Below are 15,176 nucleotides of genomic sequence, written 5' to 3'. Positions count from 1 at the left end.
AGGGAGTGGGTATGTGATGTGGTGATTTAATACTGTACTTGTATAAATTTGCTTAAAGGATATTATAGCGAGTTGTGATAAGGAAAAATATACTAACCATTATCTAGGTAGTGGAAGTGGATCGACGTGATCAAAGAACGGTGTTCCCGGTTCCAGTCTAATAAAACCTTTAAAATGTGATTTGGTTGCATGTCATTGATATTGCAGATATTGTATGCTTGGCCGTTGTGATTTATGAATAACAGTTCTTAATCACGTCAATAGCCGTAAGGACCTGCGGAGAGAGAACAGAAACAAAAGGTAAAACTTACCAACCTTTCAGAACTTACCTGATATTATCTATATGTAGATATAAAGACACTAATTGGGTATTACATATAGAATTAGTAAATTAAATGATATGCACTTAAGGGACTTAACACGCCCATAATGTATTTTAAATAAAGGGTCCTGAAAATAGCATCTCCATAGCAGTTGACTTTACAATATGAGTCCATCATTATAGCTTACAGCATGACTGATTATTACAAGGCCACCTGCCCTGACAACAGTATAATTGGGCACCTGGTAACTAGGCGCCCCAAATGTTTCAGCTGTCTATACCTTTCAATGTGTGTAGGTGAACTATAGAAACGGCTCATTTTCTTTAGTTAAATAAGCACCGGTTGAACTATTTGGCAATAATAACCTGACATTATCTCTGCAAATTGTTACAAAGGGTGACTTTAATTGTGTACATTGAATTAGCTTTTGGCAATAAAGTTAAAGCACAAATAATTTGTGGAATGGTAACAGTACAATGGTTCCGTTTAGTGCAGAGATCAGATCGATTTTACTTGGTGTTCCTTCCCTCCAGGGACGTGCAGTCAGGGGAGGCAGGGGAGGCAATGCCTCCCCTGTCATAATAATTAAAATAATAAAAAGAAGATATTTATAACAGAGTCTGTGATCTCCCCCCCCCCCCCCCGTGAAAATGTTGGGCTGGGAGGCAGCGGGAGAGGTGCCTCCCGCACCTAACATTAAAGTCCGGGCAGTGGGGGGCGGGCAGGGGGCGGGGCGCTGCAATGGGCTGTGAAAGCCCATTGAGAAAGTACAGGGAAGCGACACCTATACTGGTGCCGCAATGACAGGGGCGTGCATTCAGCCCCGACAAATGCACGCCCCTGCCACTGCCCCAGATGTGATTGGCCCAGCGGATCCAGTGCTGGATCCGCAGTCCAATCACTAGCGAGCCCCCTTCCCGGCTGCAGCAGGCGCCGTGGGCTGTGTGGGCGCCCGCTGCAGCCGGCGCCGCTGACTGACAACAGGGGTCATAATTGACCCCTAGTGTCTGAGCGGCGCTACAGTGGGAGAGACGTCATGAGTCATGACGTCTCTCCCATAGTACAGCAGAGACGAGCCGGCGGCCGGAGACGGAGGACGGCACTTCAGGAGCGGTAAGTATGTTTTTATTTTTTTTATATATGTGTGTGTTTGAGGCGCAGCTACGGGGGCACAACTACCAGGGGCGCAGCTACGGGGGCACAACTACCAGGGGCGCAGCTACGGGGGCACAACTACCAGGGGCGCAGCTACGGGGGCACAACTACCAGGGGCGCAGCTTCGGGGGCACAACTACCAGGGGCGCAGCTACGGGGGCACAACTACCAGGGGCGCAGCTACGGGGGCACAACTACAAGTGGCGCAGCTACGGGGGCACAACTCCCAGGGGCGCAGCTACGGGGGCACAACTACAAGGGGCGCAGCTACGGGGGCACGACTACCAGGGGCACAGCTACGGGGGCACAACTACCAGGGGCGCAGCTACGGGGGCACAACTAACAGGGGTGCAGCTACGGGGGCACAACTACCTTGGCGCAGCTACGGGGGCACAACTACAAGGGGCGCAGCTACGGGGGCACAACTACCAGGGGCGCAGCTACGGTGGCACAACTACAAGGGGCGCAGCTACGGGGGCACAACTACCAGGGGCGCAGCTATGGGGGCACAACTACCAGGGGCGCAGCTACGGGGGCACAACTACCAGGGGCGCAGCTACGGGGGCACAACTACCAGGGGCGCAGCTGCGGGGGCGCAGCTACGGGGGCACAACTACAAGGGGCGCAGCTATGGGGGCACAACTACCAGGGGCGCAGCTACGGGAGCACAACTACCAGGGGCGCAGCTACGGGGGCACAACTACAAGGGGCACATCTACGGGGGCACAACTACCAGGGGCGCAGCTACGGGGGCGCAGCTACGGGGGCACAACTACAAGGGGCGCAGCTACGGGGGCACAACTACCGGGGGCGCAGCTACGGGGGCACAACTACAAGGGGCGCAGCTACGGGGGCACAACTACAAGGGGCGCAGCTACGGGGGCACAACTACCAGAGGCGCAGCTACGGGGGCACAACTACAAGGGGTGCAGCTACGGGGGCACAACTACAAGGGGCGCAGCTACGGGGGCACAACTACAAGGGGCGCAGCTACGGGGGCACAACTACAAGGGGCGCAGCTACGGGGGCACAACTACAAGGGGCGCAGCTACGGGGGCACAACTACCAGAGGCGCAGCTACGGGGGCACAACTACAAGGGGTGCAGCTACGGGGGCACAACTACATGGGGCGCAGCTACGGGGGCACAACTACAAGGCGCGCAGCTACGGGGGCACAACTACAAGGAGCACAGCTACGGGGGCACAACTACAAGGGGCGCAGCTACAAGGGCACAATTACAAGGGGTGCAGCTACAGGGGCACAACTACAAGGGGCGCAACTACAGGGGCACAACTACAGGTGGCACAGCAACTTGGGACACAGCTACAAGGGGCACAGCAACTGGGGGCACAACTACAAGGGGCACAGCTACAGGGGACACAGCTACAAGGGGCACAGCAACTGGGGGCACAGCTACAAGGGGCACAGCTACAGGGGGCACAATTACAGGGGGCACAGCTACAAGGGGCACAATTACAGGGGGCACAGCCACAAGGGGCACAACGACTGGGGGCACAGCGACTGGGGGCACAGCTACTGGGGGCACAACTACAGGGGGAACAACTACTCAGGGCACTGCTACAAGGGGCACAGCTACAGGGGGCACAGCTACAGGGGGCACAACTACTGGGGGCACAGCTACAGGGGGCACAGCTACAAGGGGCACAGCGACTGGGGGCACAACTACAGGAGTCACAACTACTCGGGGCACTGCTACAGGGGGCGCTGCAACAGTGGGGAAAGCTACTGGGGGCACAGCTAGAGGGATCACAATTACTGAGGGGCACAGCTACTGGGCTCATAACTATTGGGGGCGCCTGCTCCATCCTGCCAACCGGCAGCAGCAACTGGGGGCACAACTACAAGGGGCACAGCTACAGGGGGCACAGCAACTGGGTACACAGCTACAAGGGGCACAGCAACTGGGGGCACAACTACAAGGGGCACAGCTACAGGGGGCACAGTAACTGGGGGCACAGCCACAAGGGGCACAGCTACTGGGGGCAAAGCTACAGGCCAGCCGGCAGTAGCACTCTCCCCTGTCTGTGCTAACGTCTTCCCGCGTCAGCGAGTGCATAATATTCATTAATTTCTCTCTCTCTCTCTCTCTCTCTCTCTCTCTCCTCCTGTGGATTACTTTGTTTGTAAGTATAATTTTCATTTTTACAGGAACCACCTATGGGATTCTACTGGACAAGTGGACGTGACCGGCGTGGGATGTAGGTAAGTAATCTCTCTCTCTCATTTTTACAGGAACCACCTATTGGATTCTACTGGACAAGTGGACGTGACCGGCGTGGGATGTAGGTAAGTAATCTCTCTCTCATTTTTACAGGTACCACCTATTGGATTCTACTGGACAAGTGGACGTGACCGGCGTGGGATGAAGGTAAGTAATCTCTCTCTCATTTTTACAGGAACCACCTATTGGATTCTACTGGACAAGTGGACGTGACCGGCGTGGGATGTAGGTAAGTATGTGTGAGTGTGTAAGTGTGTTTTAATAAATTTTTACTTTCACGGTGTGTGTGTTGTGTTTTTATTTGGGTATTTTTTTTGTTGTAGAACTACAGGTACCAGCGGGCCCATTATTTCCCCACATGCTGGTACTTGAGGTTCTCCAAGTACCAGCAAGCGGGGGAGGCTTGCTGGGCCTTGTAGCTCCACAACAAAAAACAATATTCTTTTTTTTACACACTTATGGCTATCAGCCCGGCACCCACCGCCCAGGGGTGCTGGGGACAGCCTCGGGCTTCACCCCTAACCCTTGGGTGCCTGGAGGGGGGGAGACCCCTTGATTTAAGGGGTTCCCACTCCTCCAGGGAACCCTGGCCAGGGGTGACTAGTTGGGGGGTAATGCCACGGCCGCAGGGACCTACATAAATGTGTCCCCCGGCTGTGGCATTATGTCCCTGGCTAGTGGAGCCCGGTGCTGGTTTTAAAAATATGGGGGACCCCTACATCTTTTGTCCCCCGTATTTTTGGAACCAGGACCGGTCTAAGAGCCCGGTGCTGGTTGTCTAAATACGGGGAACCCCTGTCCAATTTTTTCCCAGTATTTAAACAACCAGCACCGGCTCAAAGAGCCCGAGGCTGGTTATGCTTAGGAGGGGGGACCTCACACATTTTTTTTTTACATTTTTTTAACCCATTCAGACCCTTCTCCATTAAGTTAATGGAAGCCCTGGACAACAAAATTGCATTCATGTCCTCCTCCCACTCCCTTCCCAAACACTAATTTTTATTTATTTTTCTATAAAAATGTACAATATATCACAAGTATAATGAGCAGGCAGGCAGCGGGCATTGGCGGCATCGGACTGAGATGCAAATTAGTGGCGGAGGGCTGGGTCAGTTGATAGTAGGCAAGTTTGTAAGCCATTGGCGGTGGCTGCAGACATTGGCTCAGAGGCAGTAGTGGGCATTGGCTCGGCGGCGGTAGGGGTCATTGGCAGGATCTGGCGGACATTATGGCTGTAGTGCCTCACCAGCCACTGACCTCACCGCACGCCACTGCTTCCCTCCATGCAAAGATTTGTTCTTCCAAGAACTAAATTGTTATATAACAGAGAACAAAGATTTAAATGTCTGAAAGGCAATGACATCTCTTTAGAAAAGAATAACAGTGCTGCAGCATTTGCTCACACAGCAGCCGCAAAGCGTGGTAAATTCTGATTGTATATTGCAGATTATAAGGTTAATTACTGAGCATCAAAAATACGACCGAACAGAGCAAATCAGAGTCACCAAACAGCCCAGTAGTTAACCAGTAGAATGGTTTATTGAGCAGTAGTATGTATGGAAAGCCGTACTCACTGTTTCATACACTCAGGGGTATATTTACTAAAGAGTGCGTTTAAAGAAGTGGAGATGTTGCCCGTAGCAAACAGATTCTATTTATTTATCTAGCACCTTCTAGAAGATAATAGCTAGAATCTGATTGTCTGCTATTGGTGACATCTCCACTCAGTATCTGGATGATGGAGCAAAACATACAAAGCACCAGCCCGGTGATGTATGAGGGTAGCAGTGTATATGCAAGCGTTAACAGTGTAGCTTGGTAGTAGGGATCTCAGGGATATTACAGAGCCTCTTGGAGCTAAGTGGAACACATTCCTGTCCCATTGTGGTGCTCTAACACAGTGACAAGATGGTGCAGTGCATGGCTCCATCTTGGAAGAGGATTTAATGCCTCTCTAAAGGAACACTGGGAAACTGCAGTAGCGCATGCCATATCTCGACAGTAATGTCAGACATTTTTGTTTCTAAATGTTCTTTGATGGCTTGTGCTGTGACAATGAGGGTGCAACATTTTATCCCGTCTGATGTGAGAGGCTGAGGTGGGCAGTGTCCTTACTGTTTACCTGGTAAACTAGGAAAGTTCCTAATTCTGTCTCCATATGTGAAGATGTAACACCCTCAGTGGCGGATCTTGCCACGGGCAAGCAGGACTTTTGCCCGGGGCGCCGCCTTACGGAGGGCGCCGGTGCCATCCGGAGGGCGCCGCACCATGGCAAGATCCGCCACTGTGCAGAGTGCCCCTCAGCAGTGCCCCCGCGCTGTGCCTCCCCCCGCTGTGAGAAGGGAACCAGACGCTACGCGTCTAGTTTCCCTTCATGGCGCTGCCCCCCCCCCCCTCCCGCTGTGAAGGGAATCAGACGCTAAGCATCTAGTCTCCCTTCATGGAGAGGACCTTTGCTGTGCGGTGCGCGATGACGTCATCGCGCACCGCAGAGCATTGTAGCACAGACGCTAGGGGTCATAATTGACCTCTAATGCCTATGCTGTGCTATGGGGGAGACGTCTCTCCCATAGATCTGAGGAGAAGAGCGGCGCCGGGGGGAGGTCTGCAGGTCTGGAATCAGGAGCGGGGTATAGTAAGTATACTTTGGTTTTTTTTAAGAGTTGGTTTCAGCGGCGCTACAAATGGGGGCGTGACTGACCACGCCTCCGCATTAAGCCACGTCCCTAACTTTTGCCCGGGGCGCCACAAGGGCAAGAACCGGCCCTGAACACCCTGTTAAGTATCTAGGATGGTGAGGTAAGTTGGTAACTCATATTCCATGTGTTCGCCTTTACCTGGTGGTCGTAGTTTCTTCCTTTTATGCAGGTTCCTTGAATCTTCTACCAAGAGAGAGGTGGGGAGAATGGATCAACACGGAGACATATAACAAGGACTTCTGAACTACAGTTAGAATTTATTGATAAAAGCCTTCTAGTCAGTAAAACTTTGAATGGCTAGTGAACACCAGTTTCCTCACATTAGCTTGCAATTACAGCGGTTTACAATTTTACCATAAATCACACATAAAAACAATAAACTTGTTTTATTGTTCTAGAGCTTGTTCTGAGTCTTCTTTTCTGCAGGAACAGTGTAAGTTTACCTATATCAGAGATTCGGATTGATAACGCCTCTAAGTATAACATAAACATCTATATATCTGAACTATTTTCTTGCAGTACTGATAGTAGCAGAAATTAGATTCATTACCAGAATTAGACTAAATTGTAACAACTGTTAATAAATAATGACCTGTCTAATAGCCAGTCACCCGAATACACATGCAATTAACATTACAATAAGTCTGTACACTTATGATCTACCAGGGACAATAATGTCCCCCCTTAGTTCCAGTCATAAAGTTCAGCTGTGCTCTTTACCGGTGGTGCACATACTGTAGAATGATTTTGGTAGAGAAGTAGCTGTAGTAGTAGGAATAAGTGAATGTTACTGAGCAGATTTTCTGAAACGTTGCCCGAGATTGCTAATTAAGAAGGAATGTTTTTCACTAATACCCATTTCAGACCGCCACCTATGAACACGGGTTATTGGCACATGAGCGTGCATAACCCGTGTTCATGTGCAGTCTGAAAGGTGCCAGGGATGAAATACTGGGTCGAGTGACCCGGTATTTCAACCGTAGTTGTGAGCAGGGTTGAACACGTCTTCAACCTGGCTCGCTGTGCTGTGTAAACGGGCTGCTAGGTGGATGTGACCCATTTCCCATTCACTTTCTGTGTATGGGCGGCGATTGGAGATCATGTGGTCTCCAAGCGCTGACCCCTCTGCGTCACCGCTGACGTCACCAACCCGGCAATATGCCGGGTTGCAGACAGCGACAGGCACCCATGTGCGTCCCGCCTCAGGCAGTCTGAAAGGGGTATAATCCTGACTGTAGAGAGAAAACTCAGTGTTATTTTACAATACAGTACATTGAATGCTGCGTACTTGGAGTACTGGACTGCCATAGCTCAGTTCAATACAAACTGAGCTACCTCTGAGGGGTACTATACATAGCACTGCAGCGGAGCAACTTTACATGCACAATACTGCAGGAACTGTGGTGGTCATTCCGAGTTGATCGCTCGCTAGCAGGTTTTTAGCAGCCGTGCAAACGCTATGCCGCCTCCCACTGGGAGTGTATTTTAGCCTAGCAGAAGTGCGAACGAAAGGATCGCAGAGAGGCTACAAAGTTTTTTTGTGCAGTTTCTGTGTAGCTTAAAACCTACTCAGCGATTGCGATCACTTCAGACTATTCAGTTCCTGTTTTGACGTCGCGTACATGCCCCGCGTTCGCCCAGCCACGCCTGCGTTTTTCCTGGCACGCATGCGTTTTTACGAACACTCCCTGAAAACGGCCAGTTGACACCCAGAAACGCCCACTTCCTGTCAATCACTCTGTGGTCAGCAGTGCGACTGAAAAGCTTTGCTAGACCCTGTGTGAAACTACATCGACCGTTGTAATAGTACGTCACACGTGCGCATTGCGCCACATACGCATGTGCAGAAGTGCCTTTTTTTTGCCTCATTGCTGCACAGCGAACGAATGCAGCTAGCGATCAACTCGGAATGACCCCCTGTGTTGCTTCCTGTTTAGCTAGTGTCTGTTAAGCTGAGGTAACTCCTTACTGCTCTGTAGTGTTAAGGCAATGCATTATTATACCTCTCCCACTGTCCGTATGAGGGCTTCGGCTGTCAGCAGCTGTCAATGAAATGCCAGGTATCTCCTCCAATGGGCTGTCTCGGAAATGACATCCCTCGGCACTACTGTACATCCTTGCTCTCTCCTCCTGGCAGGTAACACACACCGAAGCTCAGCTTGTAATGATAGGAGTGTCGGTAGGTCTCACTCTAGGCAAGTTTATTTATTTACTTAAACTGCTGACACCGCTCATGTGACCTGCTCCTGACATCATGAGCCGCTGCGAGGGATGCTGGGAATTTTCTGCATTATAGATTAAAACAACTGACATTATATTGCCATAAATAATGATCCATACACATCCATGTTATTGGAGCATGAGGCAGGACATATAAGCTCCCTTATTAAAACAAGTGTGATACCCATATATCTACACAGAAGACCATTTGCTGGGGTATCACAAAGATCCCATTTTGTGCAGCAAGATAAAATGTGTAATGAGGTACTATAGGCAGGTTTCTCTGATGCTTGAGCCTATTGAACATGATTTTAGGGTAGGGGAGAGGTTTTGCTGAAGGCATAGCAATTTGAAGCATTTACCACACCCCCGTGGGTGCCCCATCGAACATATCGCTGCTATGCCTCTTTTTGGAGCCATGCTCTAATGAGGCATGCACAATGCGTGTCACCACTGTGAAGTGGGCATGGCCAGCACAATGTAGAGCATAGCTAATGCCTCCCACCAACCACCTCCATCTCCTTCCTCTCTCCTAACCAGACAATGGTTTGCAATGTAAGAAAACGAACTCTTGCTCATGCTGGATCAAAATGCTCCTGGCAGAGCAGGACAGTTCCCCAAAATCAGGGCTATCCTGATGGAATGACTAGCCACTGAAGAAAAAAATACAAGCTGTGCATCATTATGAAGATTTATTTCAACCGACACATATACATACAGCTTCCTAATTTCCCAGTAGTTTATGCAAGTTGCATAACTTGAAACCACAACAGAATTGATGCAAGTTGACCGTAGATGCGGCCGCATTGCATGCTCATACATAAATGCTAATCCTCTCCTGTATTCAGAGTTGCATGCTCCCATCTGTTTGTGAAAGTAACCATCATCTCTATCAGTGCACATTTGCTATGTGCACTGATCAGGGCAGCCAATAGAAATTCTGGGCCCCGGGCCAACAACTTCCTGGGCCCGCCTGCCCCCACTGGAGGAGGTGTGACCACAGCATGCTGAGGGCATGGCAAGTCCTCTTTGTGGGCGTGTCTAGCACATCAGAAGCACCCACTCACAGAAGCATGGCATACCTCCCAGCGAGGGTAGTAGAGAGACTGGCTGGGCCCAGGTGCTTTTCAGGGGGCATGGCCTAATCAAAGGAGGCATGGACCTGGGCCCCTCTATTAGACCTGGGCCCTGGTAATTTGTACCCTCTCCCCCTCTCTCGATGCCACTGGCACTGAGAGCCTATGTGCAAACATCCACTTGCTCCCCAGTCAACCTATTCGCCTACAAGTGGAGATGCAAGTGAAATGCGCAAGACTCTGGATCCCCTGTAGTTGCTCATAGTTGCCTATGCTCGCCATGTAAGCAGGTGCAGTATAATCGCCGGATCACATGATCCATCAGTGCATGGATTTGCTTGCAGCTCTAAATCATCCACTTTGGGTCCAGCATCATCAATTTACCAGGTTTAGATCAAAGCAATAGTGAAAGTGATACAGTATTATAGTAGTCTATGAGAAATTCAGCAAAGACATTGGCGCGCCATATAGACCGCAGCAGCAGACAGCGAGCCGTTGAGCCCACACAGAGAAAACGGAGAAGACATGGCTGTAATGAATGAGTCTGTCAGCACTCAGACATTGCATTGTAATTATAAGAGATCCAAAGCTCTTTGTGTATTCAGAAAACACTTAAGTAAAATGAAGATCATGTGCTTTTATATAAATCACATTTTACTTTCATCTTGTAATAGAAAACAGTAAGTTATATAAAAGAATAAAAAAAAACAATAAACAGCTAAAACCAAGTAAAAACAAATAATTAGAAAAATATTGTTCAACATTTATTTATTGTGCGTTTGGACTGGAAAATTCTACTATGTCATTTTGGAATGGTATCAAAATCCCAGCAGTCATCCTGGTGGTTGGAATGTCCCGGCGGTCGGAATGTCCCGGTGGTTGGAATGTCCTGGTGGTCAGAATGCTGACAGCGGCATCCCGACATTCAAAATCCTGATGGATCCTAGTCAGTATTTTAACCCACTCCACCACTCCCGCAGCCTAACGTAACTCTCCTCCCACAGCCGAACCTATACCCTCCACCTCGTGCCTAGCCCTAACCCTCCCCCTATTTCCTAATCTTAATCCTAAACCTTACCCTAAACCCAGTACTTACCATCGGGATCCATTGGCTTTCTGACCATCAAGATTCCGCTGTCGACAAAATGGCCCTGGTGGTCTAGTGGTGAATTACCTGTTCCAGCGGCTCCAGAGATTTCTTCAGGGTCCGGCAATGATGTCCTGGTGACTTCCAGCAGATCCTACAATGCTTCCAGTGGTGAGTATTGCTAACCATGACTCCTAACACTCCACCTTGTGTCTAACCCTTACCTTCCCACATGCAGCCTAACCCTAACCTTCCCATACTGCCTAACCTTAACTCTTTCCTCCTGCAGCCTAACCCTCCCCTCCAGCAGTGAAAACTTAACCCTCCCCCTAGTGTGTAACCCTCCCTTCCTGCAACCTATCCCTAACTTTACATCTAGTGCCCAATCCTCCCCCTAGTACCTAACCCTAACCCTTCCATCCTGCAGTCTAACCCAAACCGCCCCTCCAGCAGTCAAACACTAACCCTCCCCCTAGTGCGTAACCCTCCCCTCCTGTAGCCTAACCCTAACTCTCCTTCAAATGCCTAACCCTAACCCTGTCCTCCTGCATTCTAACCCTCCCCTCCTATTGCCTAACCCTCCCCCAGTGCCTAACCTTAAACCACCCCTCCCGTAGCCTAATCCTCCCCCCAGTGCCTAACCTTAACCCTCCCCTCCTGTAGCCTAACCCTCCCCCTAGTGCCTAACCTTAACCCTCCCCTCCTGTAGCCTAACCCTCCCCCTAGTGCCTAACCTTAACCCTCCCCTCCTGTAGCCTAACCCTCCCCCTAGTGCCTAACATTAACCCTTCCCTCCTGTAGCCTAACCCTCCCCCTAGCGCCTAACCTTAACCCTTCCCTCCTGTAGCCTAACCCTCCCCCTAGTGCCTAACCTTAACCCTCCCCTCCTGTAGCCTAACCCTCCCCCTAGTGCCTAACCATAACCCTCTCCTCCCGTAGCCTAACCCTAACCCTCCAGTCTCTTTGAAATGTCCATATTGGGAGCAATGTTGATATCATAACTGTTCACATTCTGAACATTGTCTGGACATTATGGCTACATACAGTTATGACCAATACCTGTATAATTAGAGGTCCTTTCATAATTAGAGGGCATTTCATCTCTTTGCTCTCATATGTGTCTTATTTGCACAAGTAGGAAAAGTAAAAAAAATAGATATGCATCTAGGCAGAATTTAGTAGCACTTTGTCGAGTAAGGTTCAAGGACTATCTATAGAATACAATGGCCAAGATTTATCAATCCTTGGAAAGTGATAAATTGCACAGTGATAAAGTAGCACCCAACCAGCTCCTAGCTACCATGTTACAGGCTGTGTTTGAAAAATGACAGTTAGGAGCTGATTGGTTGGTACATTATCACCGTGCAATTTATAACTCTCCAAGGCGTGATAAATCTGGGACAATATATTTATCTAATGTATGCTTCTTTTGAATCCAACATTTTTATCTTGAAATAAAGATGTTTCCCTACTTTTCACCTACTCTGCAAACTCTGAACATTGGGGATAAGGCAGAGGTGAAAGCAAATATCACGGGCGTCTTTGTATTCAGCGACTGTGAGAAATTATGCAAAGCCACAGGAGGCATCTTAAGTAAAAAAATGCTTACTGCCGGCTTCTCTGATGCGCTGCTGCGTCAGATCTGTGATACATGTTTGCTCCCAGAAAGAAATAAAAAGGGGTCAAGACCACCAAGTGTGGTAAAACATACTGTACTCACACATCGTCCACAGTATGGGATTGAAGTTGATGGATAGATGGCATGGAGCTTAGAGGGTACCAAGTACCATCTGGTGTATACCTTGTAACATGTTTCCCTTAAGGCCAGACTAATAGAGGCTTTAGTGGTCCTTGACCTAATGGCAGAGCATCCCTCATCATCAACAAGAGCAGGTAAATCAGCCTCCCATGTGACTTGATGAGGTTCCCAATAACAAGGGGTCTGGGCCAAAATGGAAAGATACAGTACAGAAACAAATAATCTGCAGGTTCTGGATAGCAGCATGAGGATAGAAGGGAGCAACGAGCTTGAATATCTGCAAACGATGATGGGGCAAATTCGCCCTGTACATACTGAAAATAGTCAATCCGAACCCCATTCCAAAAGGAGGCCATAGCACTACTACACCCAGGAGGAAATAAAATGGGAGGGGTAAGGGGCTAAACCATGGGCACCCATTTTTTATTCCACACCTCAAGATTGAACCGAACTGTCAGGATCATACAAGCTGAGGCTGGTCTTAGCTAGCCAGATGATCACATCCTGAAGTATAACATTCTCAAGATCCACCCACCTTTTATAACCTGGGTCAGAATGCCATGATATGACATGGCTAAGTTGTGCTGCATGGTAGTAAGAGTGAAGTATCAGGAGACCAAGGCCTCCCTTAGGTACCAGTCTGGCTAGGATGTGCCCCCCCCCCCCCCCCCCCCATAAAAAAACGGTCACAGAGGATTTGCACGGAGCTCAGGGCTGAAGCTGGGATAGGGTGGGCGCAGTCTGGAACAAGTATAATTGCCAAGTGAGCAGGTTCGTTTTACCAAGAGGATTCACTTTTGCACAAACCAGCAGTTGTGTATTTCCCACTAGCACATGAGGCATGTTCCTAGGGGTGACACTTGCTGGAGGGGCGGCACAGCATGCCCACTTGAGAGCCCTGCTAAGTCGTAGGCCAGATGAAGGCAGGTGATTTTTTTTTGTCATTGCAACTTAATTTTTATTTTGTAACTGGTGAGGCAAAGGTCAGTAAATTGTGGTGAGGGGTGGGGGGAGGTTGGTGCTGCTGTGGCAGTTGGGAGGCCCCAACAGGAAGGTGGCAGTGATATGATGGGAAGGGGGGGGGGGGGGGGGGTGACCTTTAATGTTGTCCCTAGAGGAGTCCTGACCCCTAAATTCGCCCCTGCAAACCAGGGGTAATTCTTTGGGCAAAGAGCACTTTTAAGCACACACATGATGTAATAAAGACACTAAAATGTACATTGGAACATATATATTATTTATTAACAGCATACCTCCCAACTTTGCTTGAATAGAAATCAAGACTTCTGAAATTAGGGGGCGTTGCCTACCAAAAGGGGCGTGGCCTCGCGGCAAGTGCCGCGATCGCAAGCCACGCCCCATTTTCATCATTATGGGGGCATGGAAAGCGCTGTGAGAGCTGCTGGCCATGCCCCCTGTCCCTCTCTGCCAGGAATAGACGCTGTGCACATGCGCACAGCGTCTATTCCCCGCTGCTCTCCTCAGAGCAGCGAGTGACGGGGAGGGGGGGTGATCTCCCAACTGCCGCCCCCCCCCCCCCCACTCGCGGGACACTGCGACCCGCGGGTGGGACAGCGGGACAGACCGTGAAAAACGGGACAGTTGAGAGGTATGTTAACAGTGTCTTATATAGCGCAGCAAATTCCGTTGCACTTTACAATTGGAAATAACAATGATATAACAAAACTGGGTAATAACAAACAGTCATAGAGATAGGAAGGCCCTGCCCGCAAGCTTACAATCTATAGGGAAATAGGCATGGATACACAAGGATAGGGGCTATCTATTGCATAGTTGTCCACCCCAGATTGCAAAGGTTCTTGGTGGGCTGTATGATATGGTCATACAGCAGTAAAATATATATATATATGTATATATAAAATGAATATATATATATATATATATATTAGCTGAATACCTGTGCTTCACTACGGGATGAGGATGGTAAGTTAGAATTATAGTTGTTCGTTAACTTACGTTGGTTGGAGATCTAGTATATGCATATCTTGCTTCCCTGACCCACTTTGTGTAGTGGGCGCACCCCTTTTTGGTCCCTCAAGGGACCCTGCTCTTCCCGCTATACACCTCTCAGTCTGTGGCTTCCTGCTGCCTCCATTCCCCTCTTCACATCATGTCAGTGCCCCTGTGAAATGATTGCTTTATTTACAGTTTCTTATACAGCACAGCACATTATGCATCTCCTGATATACTCTGTGTTGCTGGGGGACCCTGCTACTTCCACTATATAACTTTCAGCGTGTGGGTTCATGCTAGAGATGAGCGCCTGAAATTTTTCGGGTTTTGTGTTTTGGTTTTGGGTTCGGTTCCGCGGCCGTGTTTTGGGTTCGAACGCGTTTTGGCAAAACCTCACCGAATTATTTTTGTCGGATTCGGGTGTGTTTTGGATTCGGGTGTTTTTTTCCAAAAACACTAAAAAACAGCTTAAATCATAGAATTTGGGGGTCATTTTGATCCCAAAGTATTATTAACCTCAAAAACCATAATTTACACTCATTTTCAGTCTATTCTGAATACCTCACACCTCACAATATTATTTTTAGTCCTAAAATTTGCACCGAGGTCGCTGTGTGAGTAAGATAAGCGACCCTAGTGG

At 49.1% G+C, this 15,176-nt stretch overlaps 1 long non-coding RNA gene across 1 annotated transcript in view; it reads right to left on the bottom strand.

Moving 5' to 3' along the window:
* Positions 1 to 6,605, bottom strand: part of LOC134932774 (uncharacterized) — a 37,258-nt gene extending 30,653 nt beyond the window's left edge. The window contains exons 1-2 of the long non-coding RNA XR_010179546.1: positions 6,559 to 6,605; positions 98 to 274 (exon numbers count right to left, since the gene is read on the bottom strand). This is a non-coding gene — a long non-coding RNA (uncharacterized LOC134932774). The remainder of the gene's footprint in view (positions 1 to 97; positions 275 to 6,558) is intronic.
* Between the last annotated feature and the right edge of the window lie 8,571 nt (positions 6,606 to 15,176).

Source organism: Pseudophryne corroboree, chromosome 1, assembly GCF_028390025.1.
Source record: "Pseudophryne corroboree isolate aPseCor3 chromosome 1, aPseCor3.hap2, whole genome shotgun sequence".
NCBI lineage: Eukaryota > Metazoa > Chordata > Amphibia > Anura > Myobatrachidae > Pseudophryne > Pseudophryne corroboree.
This window is presented reverse-complemented; position numbering and strand designations above follow the sequence as displayed.